The sequence below is a fragment of the Pristiophorus japonicus genome, chromosome 1, assembly GCF_044704955.1.
Source record: "Pristiophorus japonicus isolate sPriJap1 chromosome 1, sPriJap1.hap1, whole genome shotgun sequence".
NCBI lineage: Eukaryota > Metazoa > Chordata > Chondrichthyes > Pristiophoridae > Pristiophorus > Pristiophorus japonicus.
This window is the reverse complement of record NC_091977.1, coordinates 266,703,962-266,719,541: the sequence shown is the minus strand read 5'-3', so window position 1 is coordinate 266,719,541 and position 15,580 is coordinate 266,703,962.

Genomic DNA, 15,580 nt, shown 5'->3' with positions numbered 1-15,580 from the left:
TCGCCCACGAGGACCTCCTGCACAAGTTGCTCTCTGCCGACATCACGGTCACCCTGCAGAAAGCAATTCAAGTGAGCCAGGCCTACATGGTTTCGGCCAGCGACTCCAGGCGAATACTGATCAAGGACTCTAAACCGGCGAGCGCAGTGCACCGCATGGATATTTCGAAAGGCAGGAATGCTGCCCCGAGTCCAGCAACCCTGAGTCCACCACATGGGGCAAACCGGATGACCCCGTGCTGGCGCTGTGGAGGAAACCACAGGGCCCACCAGTGCCACTACAAAGACTATGCATGCAAAGACTGCAAAGAGAAAGGGCACCTTCAGAGAATGTGTAGGAAAAGCTGTACTCACTGTGTCTCTGATGAGTTGGTTGATCACCGGGGCTCTGACACAGATGAAGGTGAAGCTGCTCAAACTCTGGACGAAGAGTATGGAATTTATACCTGCTCCACTGAAGGTTCTCCATGGACAATGGAAGTAGACATCGATGGGGTCCCAGTTTCTATGGAGATCGACATAGGGGCGAGCCAGTCTGTGATGAGCCAAACGATCTTTGAAAAACTTTGGATAAATCCCACCAATCAACAAAAACTGCATCCTGTCCAAGCGAAGCTGCTCACCTATACCAAAGGTAAAATCCCGGTCGTTGACAGTGTAGACGTCCAGGTCTCCCAGGGCGGCGTGTTGAACAAACTCCCCCTGTGGATGGTAACTGGCAATGATCCCACGCTGCTGGGAAGGAATTGGATGAACCCGGTCTAAGTCGGTCGAAGCAGCGACGGCCTCCGGGCTCCAGCAATCGACAGTAAACATGGATCCATCCAGAGATCCCATCATCCAGCTCGATTGCGTGGCGATAACTCCACAACATCGCGCAAAATCTCCAAGACCGAAAATCCAAACTCCACTTTCCGGGCCGGGGCAGGACTTCAAGAGGTGAACATCGTCGAAAGAAGTGGATTCCCAATGTCCAGGGACGAAGCTGTGGAAGAAAAGACTACCACATCCTACCTGGAGGAGAGCCAGAAGATGGTGGCCACATCACGAGGAGAAGAAACTGCAATCCAAATGGCCGTGGCCATACCACGAGGGGCAGCGTTGGAGGAGCGACATGTGGCACCAAGTGGCCAATCGGATTGGAAGCCTCCCTTAAAGGAGACCGGTAACCAAAGAAATTTAAAGGGACAGTTTCAACTAAATGAGGATAAGGACTTTAAAGCTAAAGATGCAATAAAAGGGTGCAAGTATGATAATGTATGCAATGTAACCATGAATTGCGATGCTGGTGTAACTAATGTGACTAATGAGATGAATGCTTGTGTAAGTAAGGTTAAGAACAAGTTTGCTATGTTTGATGAATATGACAGAGAGTTTGAAATGCCTAATGTAACCATGTCTGGTGAGACCATGACACCCAAAAGTGATGCAAATGCTGTAATTTATAATGTAGGCTCGACTATGTGTGGCCAGAGCCAAAGTGTCATGTATACAGGTGGGACACTGCTAAAGGACATTGGTTTCGACAGGGACCATGCTAATGCTAGAGGAATCCCCCTGTGGGAGACCCCTGGGTCCAGCTGGCTACCAGACCATGTAGCCTGGACCTTTGGAACAAATGTGATGCCCCTGGAAGGACACACACACCCAGTGGGAGCACTACAGGGACAGTGGTCAATGGGCAGCACAGCCACAACCTGCAGCAGACCAGCCCTATAGCCCCTGGCCACCAGGGCCAACACCAGGAGCGAGAGGCCAATACCCTCCAGCTTCCCTGGAAAACCCTGGGCTGACAAGACCCTCATCCCAATTGGAGGACAAGGAGCCCACCCAGTCCTGTGGCCCTGTCCACCACCATACAATTACCCACATCACAGTGTATGCACCCTACCTACTGCTGCTGTGGCTACCCCCCTGAAGGATCCCACAACAGTGACACCCACATGATCTGTATGTGAGGGAGGGGAAACATATGAGGCCAGCCTCAAGCACGGGAATCACACCTGGCACCTACACAACCCTCACCACAATCTCCCACAGCCCTACTGATCACCTCCCCAGGTCATGGCAATAAGGATATTAAAACTGCTTAGGGGGGAGTGTTGTGAAATATGCATGCTTATTTGTTGTGTGACGGTTGTAACACTGTATGTACCCTTACACTGTACACACCTTACCTGTACACCAAAAGGTGCTGCTGCTGGAGACCTAAGGGTTACCTGCACACTGCAGGTAACCCAGTATAAAAGGAAGCTCACAGCTTGGAGTCCACACTCGAGGAGCTGCAAAGGACTACAGTCTACACAGTTTAAGTTTCATACCCTGCCTCGTGGAGTCATTACTAAAGGTACCTACATACACTACAGTTGCATAGCCAGCCTGATTGTCTGGCCCTAGTTCAGCGTCCAGCCCCTCATCCTCCTCTTCCTCTCTCTCCTGAGATGGACCATCAATCCTGTTGTGTATGTATTTACACTGTACACTCAATGTACAGTTACATAAGACCAAGAATGTATCTTTATACTGTATACAATATGCCTGTACCACCAGAGGGTGCAACAGCTGGTGACCTAGAGGTTACCTGTACACTGCAGGTGACCAGGTATAAAAGCGAGCCCACCTTACTGTAACCTCATTCAGGAGCTGCAATAAATGGACTAAGGTCACAACAGTTCAAGTGCAATACCTTACCTCGTGGAGTCATTACTAAAGTGCCTGCAAACACCACAATTGGCGACGAGAATACGAATTCCATGTGAGAAATGGCTAACCTTAGCAACTTTCAACAATTCGCTGATGGAGAAGATTGGGATGCCTTTGTGGAAAGGGTAGAACACTACTTCATCGCGAACGACCTGGCTGGAGACACACTGACCTCGCTGGCTGATAAGCACCGAGCCATCCTGCTCAGCAATTGTGGGCCCACCATTCCTGGCCTGGTCAGGGATTTGCTAGCCCCAGAGAAGATGACAATAAAAACGTTCACGGAGCTCGTAACGATAATACAAGAACAACTTAAGCCAAAAGAGAGCCAGACACCAGTTCTACACATACCGGCAGCCTGAAGGCCAAGAAATTGCAAAAAACGCTGCAGACCTGAGACGATTGGCTGCACCGTGTGATTTTGGTGACCACCTCACCAATGCACTGAGGGACATCTTTGTTATTGGAATCAGCCACGAAGGCCTGCTCCACATGCTGCCCTCTGTAGACACCATCATCACCCCGCAGAAAGCAATTAGCGCGAGCCAAGCATTCATGGCCTCGGCCTGCGATTCCAGAAGGATAATGACTCAACCCCAGGACTCCAACATGAAAAGTACAGTGAACCGAATGGCGCCTTTCAGAAGCAAGACTGTGACCCCGAGCCCCGCAACCCTGAGTCCGCCGCAGGGGGCCAACCGGCAAGCCCCATGCTGGCGCTGTGGAGGAAATCACAGAGCCCACCAATGCAGATACAGAGACTATACTTGCAAAGGCTGTAACACTAAAGGCCACCTACAGTGAATGTGTAAAAGAAATTCTACTCACCAAGTCGCTGAAGAGTTGGCTAATCACCCGGGCTCCAGCGCTGATGAAGATGAAGAGAGAGTCCAGAAGGTAGCTCAGCCCCAGGAAGAGGTGTACGGGTGTTTACCTGCTCTACCGAGAGTTCCCCACTAAAGATAGAAGTTGAAATCAACGGTGTTCCAGTCTCGATGGATGAACCAGGCGGCTTTCGAGAAACTCTGGGACAACCCTATCGAACAACCTAAAATGTTACCAATCCAGGTGAAGCTGCTCACTTACACAAACGACACCATCCCAGTCGTTGGCAGCGTGGATGTCCAGGTGTCCTATGGTGGCGCGATGCACAAGTTACCTTTGTGGATCGTTGCTGGTGATGGTCCAACGCTGCTAGGAAGAAGTTGGATGAAGCAAATCCAAATCTGTTGGAGCTGAGAAAGCCTCCAGGCCCCAGCGATCGACGTCCTAGGTGGCCCCAAATTTGGATCCATCACAGTACCTGGAGATCCTACTGTCCAGCTTGACTGCGCGACGACGACACAGACCGCACAACCCAACGGCGAGATGATCCAATCCAAACGGACAGAGCACACCTTCCGGGCCGTGGCAGGACTCAGAAGGGAGCAGATCGACGCAGAAAGTATTTCCCCAGCTTCAGTGCAGACCCTGGGGAGAGAAGGATCACAGCAGCCTATCTCGAGGAGAAGGAAAAGATGGCGCCCGCACCACGAGGCGAAGTGCCTGAAATCAAGATGGCCGCGACCATACCACGAGGGGCAGCATTGAGGGAGCAACACGTGATGCCGAGCAACAAACCGATTGGGGTAAAGATTGCAAGGCCCTCTTAAAGTAGATCGGCAACCCAGAACAATTAAAGGGACAATTCCACTTTTTGTACAGAGATGCGGGTGATACTACTGTGAGACATGTAATTAACAAATGTAAGTATTTAACTGTACCGTTGAACAGCGATGCCGGTAGGATATGTGGAAAAGATGTAATTGATGAACACAAGTATCTAAATGTAATAGTGTATAGCAATGCTGGTAATATACAGGGAAAAATATGTAGTTGAGTGTAAAGATGTCATTGACAAATATGAACTCGTACCTGAAAGCGATCGGAGTCAATGTATTATGAATGTAAACGATGGAATAATGTGTAATGTCGGGTTCAAGATGCTCGCCGACAAAACCAAAGGCAATCTCCCGTTTGAAGCACCCAAGTTCAGCCAATCATGTAGCCTGCACCTCCGGGACCAAGGGAGTGTGGCCACACACAATGGGAGCTTACCCACTGCAAGGCCAGTGATCAGCGGACGGCACAGGCACCACTACTGGCACCCTGCTCCAGATTGGCCCTATCCCTCTGGCCACCAGGGCCAGCACAGGGAGCAAGAGGCCAGCACCCTCCAACCCTCCTGAGGGGACCTGGGATGACCAGGCTCCCACTACCACTGAAGGGCAGCAGGGAGACCCTCAAAAGAGGACAGGGAGGCCACACATTCCTGTAGCTCTGCCCACCACTAGGCAATGGCAAAGGCCCTGAGTCCCAGCCAAGAAGCGATCCGAGCCCACCCAGCTGGCAGGGGGGTACAGCGCCGCCATCAGACAACCTGGACACAGTCCGGTTACTCTGGAACTAGCATCCTCACCCACCTGCACCTACACCCCAGGGGCAAGACTGTAACACCATGTATGTACCTTACATGTAAAATGTACTTGTTCCACCACTGCTAAACCCAAACAGTCATGTAACCAATTATTTTTTACATGTATGTAAATGCAACTGTCGAGCCACACACATGGTCTATGTATTGGGGGTGGTGGGGGAGGGGGGGGGAAGGAATGGGGTTTGTAGCCATGGACACATGGATCACACCCAGAACCCACTCAAACCCCCACTTCAACCTCTAACCGTCCACTGCTGACCATTAACTAATGTTGTGGCAATGAGGACTTGGGGGTCCACAGGAAGAGAGCCATTCCCAAGCACAGACAAAGTGCAAGGGCTTTGGGCACTCAAGTCAAGGGCCAGAGCACCCAGTGCAAAGGCCAGTGGCAAGACTTAGGGGGGAGTGATGTTGTGTATGTATATACCCTGTACACTCAATGCACAGTTACATAAGACCAATGAATGTATCTTTACACTGTATACAATATGCCTGTACCACCAGAGGGTGCAACAGGTGGAGACCTAGAGGTCACCTGTACACCGCAGGTAACCAGGTATAAAAGGGAGCTCACCTTACTGTAACTTCATTCAGGAGCTGCAATAAATGGACTAAGGTCACAACAGTTCAAGTGCAATACCTCACCTCGTGGAGTCATTACTAAAGTGCCTGCCAAAACCACAAATCCCTTCTAGCAATTCTTGGCCCCTCCTGATAGCCAGGTTGTGCAGCATGGAGCACAAGAACACAAATTTAGCTAATTACTCAGTTTTGTATTGTAGCTCCCCTCCTGAATGGTCCAGGCATCTAAAGCGCTGCTTAAGCACAGTTATTGTTTTCTGAACCACATTGCATGTGTCTCTGTGGCTCTGGTTGTATTGCTTCTCAGCCTCGGTGTGGGTGTCACGCAGGGGGGGGTCATCAGCCAGGTGGCTAGGCCATATCAGTTGTCACCAAGCATCCAGCATTGTCCTTGTGGCTGACTCATAAACATGTCAAAGACAGCGCTCTCGCGCAGGATGTGTGCCGCATCGAAGCTTCCTGGACATTTGGCATTCACTGCCATTATTTGGTTGTAGTCGACAACTAGTTGGATCTTCAGGGAGTGAAATCCTTTTCTGTTACGAAAAGCTCCGGGTCCTGAGAAGTTGGCCGCATGGCGATGTGAGTGCACTGTATTGCTCCCTGCACCCCGGGGAACTTAGCAATGCGGTAGAATGCTCCAGCCCTGTCAGTCTGAACCTCGGTGATCATGGAGAAGCTGATAAAGTCCATCCTACGCGTGTACAGGGCCTCCGTGATCTGTCTAATGCAGCGATGTGTGGCATTGTGAAACAGAGGGGAAATCTCGACCGTGGAGGCCCGAAAGGAACCGAACGCGTAGAAAGACAGTGACCTTGACCTCGGTGACCTTGACCCCGACTGACACTGAGGTCCTGATGGCAGGCTGCATATGTGTCAGATGAGCAAGCATATTTCGTAAGAACATAAGAAATAGGAGCAAGAGTAGGTCACACGCCCCTCGAGCCTGCTCCGTCAGTCAATAAGATCATGGCTGATCTGATGATGGACTCAGCTCCACTTCCCTGCCCGCACCCCATAACCCCTTATCCCCGTATCGTTTAAGAAACTGTCCACTTCTGTCCTAAATTTATTCAATGTCCCAGCTTCCACAGCTCTCTGAGGCAGCGAATCCACAGATTTACTACCCTCTGAGAGAAGAAATTTCTCCTCTTCTCAGTTTTAAATGGGCGGCCCCTTATTCTAAGATCATGCCCTCTAGTTCTAGTCTCCCCCATCAGTGGAAACATCCTCTCTGCATCCACCTTGTCAAGCCCCCTCATAATCTTATACATTTCGATAAGATCACCTCTCATTCTTGTGAATTCCAATGATTAGAGACCCAACTTACTCAACAATTCCTCATAAGTCAACCTCCTCATCTCCAGAATCAACCTAGTGAACATTCTTTGAACTGCCTTCAAAGTAAGTATATCCTTTCGTAAATATGGAAACCAAAACTGCACGCAGTATTCTAGGTGTGACCTCACCAATACCCTGTATAACTGTAGCAAGACTTCCCTGCTTTTATGCTCCATCGCCTTTGCAATAAAGGCCAAGATTCAGTGATCACCACCTTGTGGAAGTGCAGTCTCCGAGGCAGGTGTGCGCGGACACGTTGAGGTAAGACCTCTTCTCCCTGTCAGTGCGGGTTGTGTATAGTCTGGACCTCCTCTTCATTCTGTCATGTCTTAAATTGGGCCCATAATGATGTACATCAGACATTGAACCATGTGCACTCTGCAGCATCTGTGCATTAATCGATACAGGCTGAGAAATGGCTGGCACCATTGTAATGAAAGTATAATATCAATTGCTCAGAAACAATAATTTCTTCACTAAAATACACCTATAGTAAACCCCAATAGTCCAGAGTCTGAAAATATGTTTGTTGAGATGGTCACTTCAACTGAGAAGAACTCAGAGTCAATCCAAACTCCCCCGGTTGAAGCAGCCTTTTGAATGAAGCGACCTGCGATTTTAAAAAAGGCGCCCACACCGCTGTGATTCGTTCAGAACACTTCCACTTTTTCTGAGTGGTGTTTTGGGCGAGTGATATTGTGGGCGAGATGTGTGCGAGGTGGTGAAAGTGACGCTGGGCGATCTCCTGAGCGTTAGTTTCGGCAAATGTGATCTTCACGACAAAGAAATGTGGGCGGTCGGTATTATTGAATCTCAGCGTTAATTACGTGCGGAGAGTAACGCTGGACAATATTATGGCCGTTGGTTTTGCCCATTCTGATGATTCCGCCCAAAAAAAGTGGGTGGGTGATATTATTTTTTCCAGGCATTACGCACATGGGGAAAGTAACGCTCAGCGATAAGTGTTCGAAAAATGGGCATCAGTTTCCATTTTGTGGCTAAATGGGCTATCTGGGCGTTATACCTCATTTCAGCGGTAAAATGGACGTTAAGTGGGCGTTATGCATGCAAAAGAAGTGTACGATCTAGCACAATGACTTCATGCACAACAACTACAGTATGTCCAGAATTTTAATTACCAGCTGCAGTGTGTGAATATGTCTTCTGTTTCTAACCACAGTGCTTGCCTTTGTTTCCATTGTATGAAAATGCCGGGGGTTAAATTGAATAGCCACCGAAAAAAGGCACGGGGATCACAATGCCTATTCAGTTTAATGCAGGCATGCACCAACTTCAAGCTGACAGCTCATTTTAATGATTGCTGCATGCAGCCAGTGCAAACTACCCTGTTTATTGGCTGCACACATTAGCAGGAGGCTCGATATGGTTACTTCCGAGCGGAGAGATGCCTTATACCCTCAGGGGGGCTGGAAATCCGCCAGACACATGCTCAGAAGGCAGTGGAAACAGATAGCCATGGCCAGGAGTGTCCCCAAGGACCTGGATGCAGTGCCGCAAGAGGTTTAATGACCTCATATGAGTGGTCAAGGTCAGTGAATGTATCTTCAAATGACATATCCTACCAACTGCATCACTAGCCTCAGCCACTGCTCACCCTCACTCACCTACCAACAATCTCTATCAATCAGGACTCATATCTAACATTCATAGCTTTACCTCACCCTCACACACTGTTGCAAGCCTGACGCCCACATCTCACAGCTTGCATGCACCACCAGCTATTCAACCATTACAGCCACATCACCCAAACATATTGCATGATATTCACTGACACACTTCCCTCTCACTTTCAGGAGAACGTGATGCACAACCAGAAGCAGCAGGAACTAACCAGAGGGTGGGAGGCGCGCTTGCAAGTTCTAATCCCCATGGAGGAGATGGTGCTGACCATTATGGGAAGGCCCATTGCTGAGGCCGGGGCCACCGGAGAGGCTGATCCAATGAAGAGGACAGTATCTTCATACCTAATCCTCCTTCTCACTTCCTACTTCCCCCTCACATCTAACTCTTTTTTGACTTACAAGCTGCTGATGGTGTAAGCATGCACTTTTGTACTTTCTCCTCTCCGCTCACCACAACTTTACCCTTGTCCCGTTTACCTTTCAGATACCCAAGAACTGTAACCTGACCAGGCAGTGAAGGAAGAGCAAGAAGATAGTGATGATGAAGACACATTGTCACTCGATTTCAGACTCAGATACTGACTCTGCGCATATCTTAGAGGCAGATCTATGCTATCGGGCACAAGTGCATTGCAGCCAGGGCAAGGGGCAAGATTAGCGCAGGTGCCAGCTTGCAGGAGGGTGAGATCGCACATGGGTTCTGCTGCACAGGACTCAGATAAGGACTTTGATGGACCAGGGCTACAGAAAAAGGCTGATGGGTCAACACACCAAAATGCTTGGTGCATTGGGAAGCCTACCAGAAAGCCTGTGCTCAATGTCAAGGGGCATGGAGGATTCCGGCAGCAACTTGGTACAGGGCTTGGCGCAGAGTTTGGAGCCCATTCTTTACAGCAAGGAAGTGGTGGCCAACTTGTGGACCCCAACCATTATGGAATGCCTGATGGCCGATGTCTCAGATTTCATTACAGCACAACAAGCAGCCACCCAATGTCTGAGTGCTGCAGTGGAAGTTCAGACTGCTACCATCTTGGATGTGGATTATAGTGTTCAAAGGAGCTTGCAGGGCATCACAGCAGTCCAATAACCTGTTCTCCAACAAATTACTAGGGTTGCTAAGACGCTGTTGCGGGGGAGTGGCAGTGGCTCCGACAGCATTCATCCTCCCACCACTGCCATTCTGTCAGTGCCCTTGCTGTTGCCTGTCAGCCAGCCAGCCCAGATTGCTGCTGCCCATGCCGAGATGCTGCAGTCTGCAGCCAGGCCTTCTAGGCCATCTGCGGTCTCCCCCACTGAAAGTCAGCAGCCTTCCACCAACGACGGGGGGAGCACTGTGTCGGAGCACTAGGACAGACAAAAGCGCATGGAAAAACAGGCACTAGAGAAATGCACAAGGGTGATTAGTTTAATTTTGTATGCAATATTGCATGATTTCATTTATAAATTTAGTTTGGAATTTAGTTTTGGCTTTTATTTTTGCATTGTGGTCAAGAGAATGATGTAATGGTCAGTGATAGAGGGAAGGTAAGGTGTGGGACTTGTTGGTGAATGGGGAATTGGGGTTGAGGTTACTGGTATGGCATTTGAATTAGTTATTCACGTACAGCCCGGGCAGAAAAGGTGTTGTCTACGTTTCAGTCTCCCTTCCTCTTCCTCTTCTTCCACCTCCTCCTCTTCCTCGTCCTCCCCAACCTCTCGCCTGATAGATATTGGCAAGGGCTGTTCCCTTTTAATGGCAAGGTTATGCACCACCACAAATCTTGAGACACGCTCAGCTGAGTACTGCAGCAGAATCATTGCTTCAGGACACCAATGGTCTGCTCCATCAGATTTCTTGTGGCTCTCATTGTACGCATGCTGTGCACGTGGGTTGCGGATTGGAGTCATGAGCCATCGCGTCAGCGGATAGCCATTGTCGCCCAGTAGCCACCCGTTGCTTTGCCATGGTGGCTGAAATAGAGCACAGCATGAACACATCGTCATTGCTGCCAATGTACCAAGTATTGACCTGCTTTATGCACTATTGATGGTCACACTCCAGCTGCACATTGGTGGAGTGGTTCTGGCACATGGCAGAGTTGACATGAGGTGCCCGCAATTCAATGTGCGTGCAGTCAATGGCACCCTACATCCTGGGGAAGTCTGCAATCCCTGAAAACCCTTGTGCTCCCTGCTTCTCCTTGGCAAGTGGGAATGAAATGAAGTTAGCTCTCTTTGAATAGAGAGCCTCAGTCACCTCCCTTATGCAGCAATGCACTGTAAACTTCGAGATGTTGCTAATATCTCCAGCAGCAGCCTGGAAGGAGTCAGGTGCATAAAAGGTCATTGCCACGGTAACCTTCACAGCCACTGGCAATGCGGTCCTCTGAGGTTCAAGTTTGTGATAGCAGCAGGAGGACCTCCTTAATCAAGCACAGACATCTCAAATATTGGTTATTGCTGAAGTTCAGGTAGGAGAAATGTTCGCTGAACACCCTGGGCAGGTATGGCTTCCTACTGAGAACCCATCTCTCCCTCTTCTAGCAGCTTGTCCTGCTCTGCGTGGCCTCTGCTCATTGTCCCAGTCATACTCGCTTGCAAAAGTAAGGACTACTAGTGTTTGGGAGCAACTTGTTTGTGCAGAAGCTTTGAAATCAGCAAAAAATCCATCAGCACTTGCCACACAACTCCCTGTAGACTTTTGAAACTTGAAACAACTGGGGAAAGCAGCCAAAACGTGTAGAATTGTAGCAACAGACAGATGAAATAAACCAGAAATGAATCTGTATGTAGTTGATGATCCCTTTAAATACCATTGGTGACGTGTCCTTCTTGCTGCTTAACATTGTGTTTAGCTGTGTAAGGTTAAGAGGGGGCTTTAGCTGGAGTGTTGAGTTCCAAAATGGCACCACTGGCATCAAATCAGTGTTGCATGCTGATTGACGTCATGATCTGTCTGCTCTGCATGCTTCCGGTGGACGTTAAGTGCATGCGCACTAACCCCTTAACCAATATGGCATCCACGCACTTTATGGCAGAAGTGTGCGCACACATCGCAGACACCATTTTGTGACCCTAAGAGACCTTGTAGCACCGAAAAAATGGCTGATACCGAGTCCAATTTTGCCCCCGCTATCTCTTAATCATGATCCAGTACTCCTCCTATGTGCTGCACTATGAGCGGCATGAGAGCGTGGGGTGGCTAGCTGCAGTGTGTCAGTATGAGCCTCTCATCTCACAGCCGAACCCTGAGATGAAGCTGCTGCAGACTGCACCTACTTGGCTGCTGCTAGACTCTGCCTGCTTCTGCCTGATGTGGTAAGCATCTGAGGCAGGGCACTCCGGTGTTGCCATCCTGAGAGCCAGCGCCACCATTTGAAACCACTCCTGCCATGCCTCTACAGTTGGACCAGCGGCGTTGCTTAGCCACTGATCTGTGGGAAGTTACGGTACCACTGAGATCAGTGAAGCCTGCAAGGTAATTGTCCATCTCGTAGCCCCGTCCTGTGGAGGCCAGAAGAGACAGGCCAGCTGCCGCACAGTGTTAAAGATGATCCCCAGTGCCTGAACACGCATTTGCTGCTCTGCAAGTATCATTCTTTTAAAAACAGGGGTCGTAAGATCTGAATACCCAGGTTCTTCATTTCCTGACCCTCCAGTTTTTTGTCTCCCTTGGCAAGAGTAAGGTTGGGGCAAGAGCACAGCCCTGACACACTCTGGTATTAAACTCAAAAGGCTCAGGAAGTTGTCCATCAATAAGGACCTAGCTGCTTGTGTGAGCATAAAGCTCTCTGATTAATGATATCATTTCGGTAGGAATACGTACAGACTGTAACAGGAGCCATAGGCACTCTCTAGTCAGTGGGTCAAAAGCTTATTTTTCCCAAATCGATGCAGCAGCATATAGTGGCTCATTGTATTCACGCCATTTGACTGCCACCTGCAGTAGTGTAAATATCTATTTAATGGTGGACCTGTTCTCTGTAAAGCTAGCCTGTTGTTTGCAACATTTGTCTCTCAGAGAGTTCTTGATGTAATTGAGTGTCACCCAAGTGAATCCCTTAGCCACTATTGCCATAGGGTAATACCCCTGTAGCAGTTACAGTCTATCATGGATCCCTTCCCTTTGTAAAAATGCATGAGGATGCCTCGATGACCCTGGAGGGGAATAGTTTCATCGGTGCCTACCTCTGTGAAGAGCTGGTCCAGTCGACCGATAGTGCCTTCGTCGGCATTTTTCAGCAGTTCTGGAGTGATGCTGCATATGCCGGATGCTTTCAATTTAGCCAATGCTCTGGTGGAGGGAGCGGGGGATGGGGGGACTGCACCAGTTATTAACGTTTCAATTGTTGGTTCCGTCGATGAGCCGTGCGTGGGATTGTAGAATTGGAAATGGCTGGCCTGGGCACCTCTTGTCAATGCCACTGCACCGTGCTGCAGGGTTCCTGATGTCCCACGCCTCTGCCTAACTTCATTAAGAAGCACTTCCACTGACTCTTCTGTGAATCTCTCATTCATCCTGTTAGCCTATCAGATAGCCGTCTGCTCAAGAGCTGCTACAATTCAAACAGTTTGCGGAGCTGTCTCTTTAAGCTGCTGCAAACCTTTAAATCCCGCAGTAACAGGCAAATTTCCACCCTTACAATGGCGAGCTCCCAATGACTGCTGTCACTGACACTGGGAGTTTGTGATATTGCTGAAACTTAATCAACCCCAGTGGGTCAACCCACTTGGTAAATGGGTATGAAATACATTGGGGGAGAAATTTAGTTCGATAGTAACCCACGCGAGGGGTGCTACAGGGGCGCTAAAAGGTTTGCAGCCACGAGCGCCGGCATTCGTGCCGTTTGCCAAATTCAGTGTGCCGGTACTGGCAGCGCTGAGGAGTATTGCCCGGGAGCTGAGCGCCAGTGTGCAATGCCCCCGGTATCGCCACGGATGCAACATTTGGTTTGCGCTGTACCCGTAGTGCCCCATAGTGACCCCGCCAGAGAAAGCTAGCATGCAGAGCTGTCCCGGGGCGCTAAGTGGAGAAATGACTGCATGAGGTAAGTGCGATTGATATTTTTTGTTTTGTTTGAAATTGAACTTTATTTGGGGTGAGTAATGTATAGGGAATGTTTTTTGTATTTTTTGTTCCGATTCTTTTTTTTGCAGGGAGGCCTCTCTTAGGGCGCTACGAAGCCGGCTCTTTAGCACGGGATATTCGGTGGCTCACCTGGCCGAGCACCTTTGGAGAAGTCCCTTAGTGCTCCGCTCCACTGTCAGGGCGCAACCACTTTGTGGCTCCCGTCGCTAACCATTTCCCAGCACTAAATTTAGCACCCACCCGACATTAGCACCTTAATAAATCAAAGGGGATGCTTGGGTTTTGGTCAGAATGGTAAATCTAGGCTAAGTAGTTTTATGCAGCCCCTTTGATTTACCCTATAAATGTTGAGTTATCCCTGCCACCTAACAACATTTCTTTGCTGTCTTTTTCATATTACCAAGAAACGAAGAGGCAACAGTCCAGAATATCAGTTCTAGAAACTCTTGCTCGATTGGCAATCCAATGAATAGAGACTTCGAGGGCTGTGGAACAACAAGTCCACTGCCAGCCAAAGATGACTAGGCTTCAGGTGACTGGAATTATACTATAAGTAGCATTATGCCGGGGGGCGGGGCGGGGGATTGCTTGCTTTGTTTTGTTGTCTGGAGTAAAGGAGGGAAACAAACAGCCCAGGAGTTCTTTCCTGCGTCGCTCACACATCTCTCCTGCCAAACTGTCAAAAGCAAAGCTTTGATGCTTCCATGGAGATATTGATCACCTGTATGGTACTGAGGAACTGAGAATCTAAAGGAAGGAGAAAAATCCTGCTGATCTGCTACAGAGACTAAGCAAATAGAGCACAACAAATATTTCCTCTTCGCAATACAGATGAAATCATTTGTTTCAATATGCTTGCAATATTGGAGGAGCAGAACTGAAGTGAAGCCCGTATACTCTAAAGGATCCAATGCTGCCAACTGGCTGGTAACTATTAGCATCCCTCCTTAGCGGTAACTTGGCCAAGTTAATTCCAAGTTAATGCTGCTTCACTTAGACAAGGCTTGTTGTCCCATGTTAGTTCCCTCACAGGGCCTATAGATCAGGAACTTCAGACAGAAGATTAATAGGCATCTCTCTATATATCTCCTGGACTAGTTTTCGCTCACCTAGATGGGTCGGAGAGGAATTTCCCAGATTTTTTTTCTCCAAATTGGCCTGGGTTTTTTATCTGGTTTTTTTGCCTCTCCCTGGAGATCACATGCTTTTAGGTGGGGTGGAGTGTATAAGTTGTGATACACAAGGTATCACAATTGTATGGGATAGGCTCGATGGGCCAGATGGTCTTTACCTGTCCGTCATTGTTCGTATGTTCGTCTAATGCTGTCATGGTGACCAACAGTTCCAATAGGAGGAACAAGATGGAAATTGCCCTCAAGCTAACCCGAAGTTGGGGCATCTGCTCTGTACTGCCCCAACTAAAAAACAGAGAGCTGTGGTGAGAACACTCTCCTAATTGCTCCCCACTTCCAAGCCACATGGTTAGGGTTTCCAACTCTGATTGGTGGCATTCGTGGAGAGTCGATCACATGATGTCCTGACCACATGACATCAGATCATGTGCCATGTGATTATGACATCTGCATTTACCTTATAAAAGTTGAGACCCCTGTAGTTTTTTAAAAATTCATTCGCGGGATGTGGGCGTCACTGACAAGGCCAGCATTTATTGCCCATCCCTAATTGCTTTTGAGAAGATGGTGATGAGCCGTCTTATACAACTGAATGGCTTGTTCGGCCACTTCAGAGTGCAGTTAAGAGACAACCA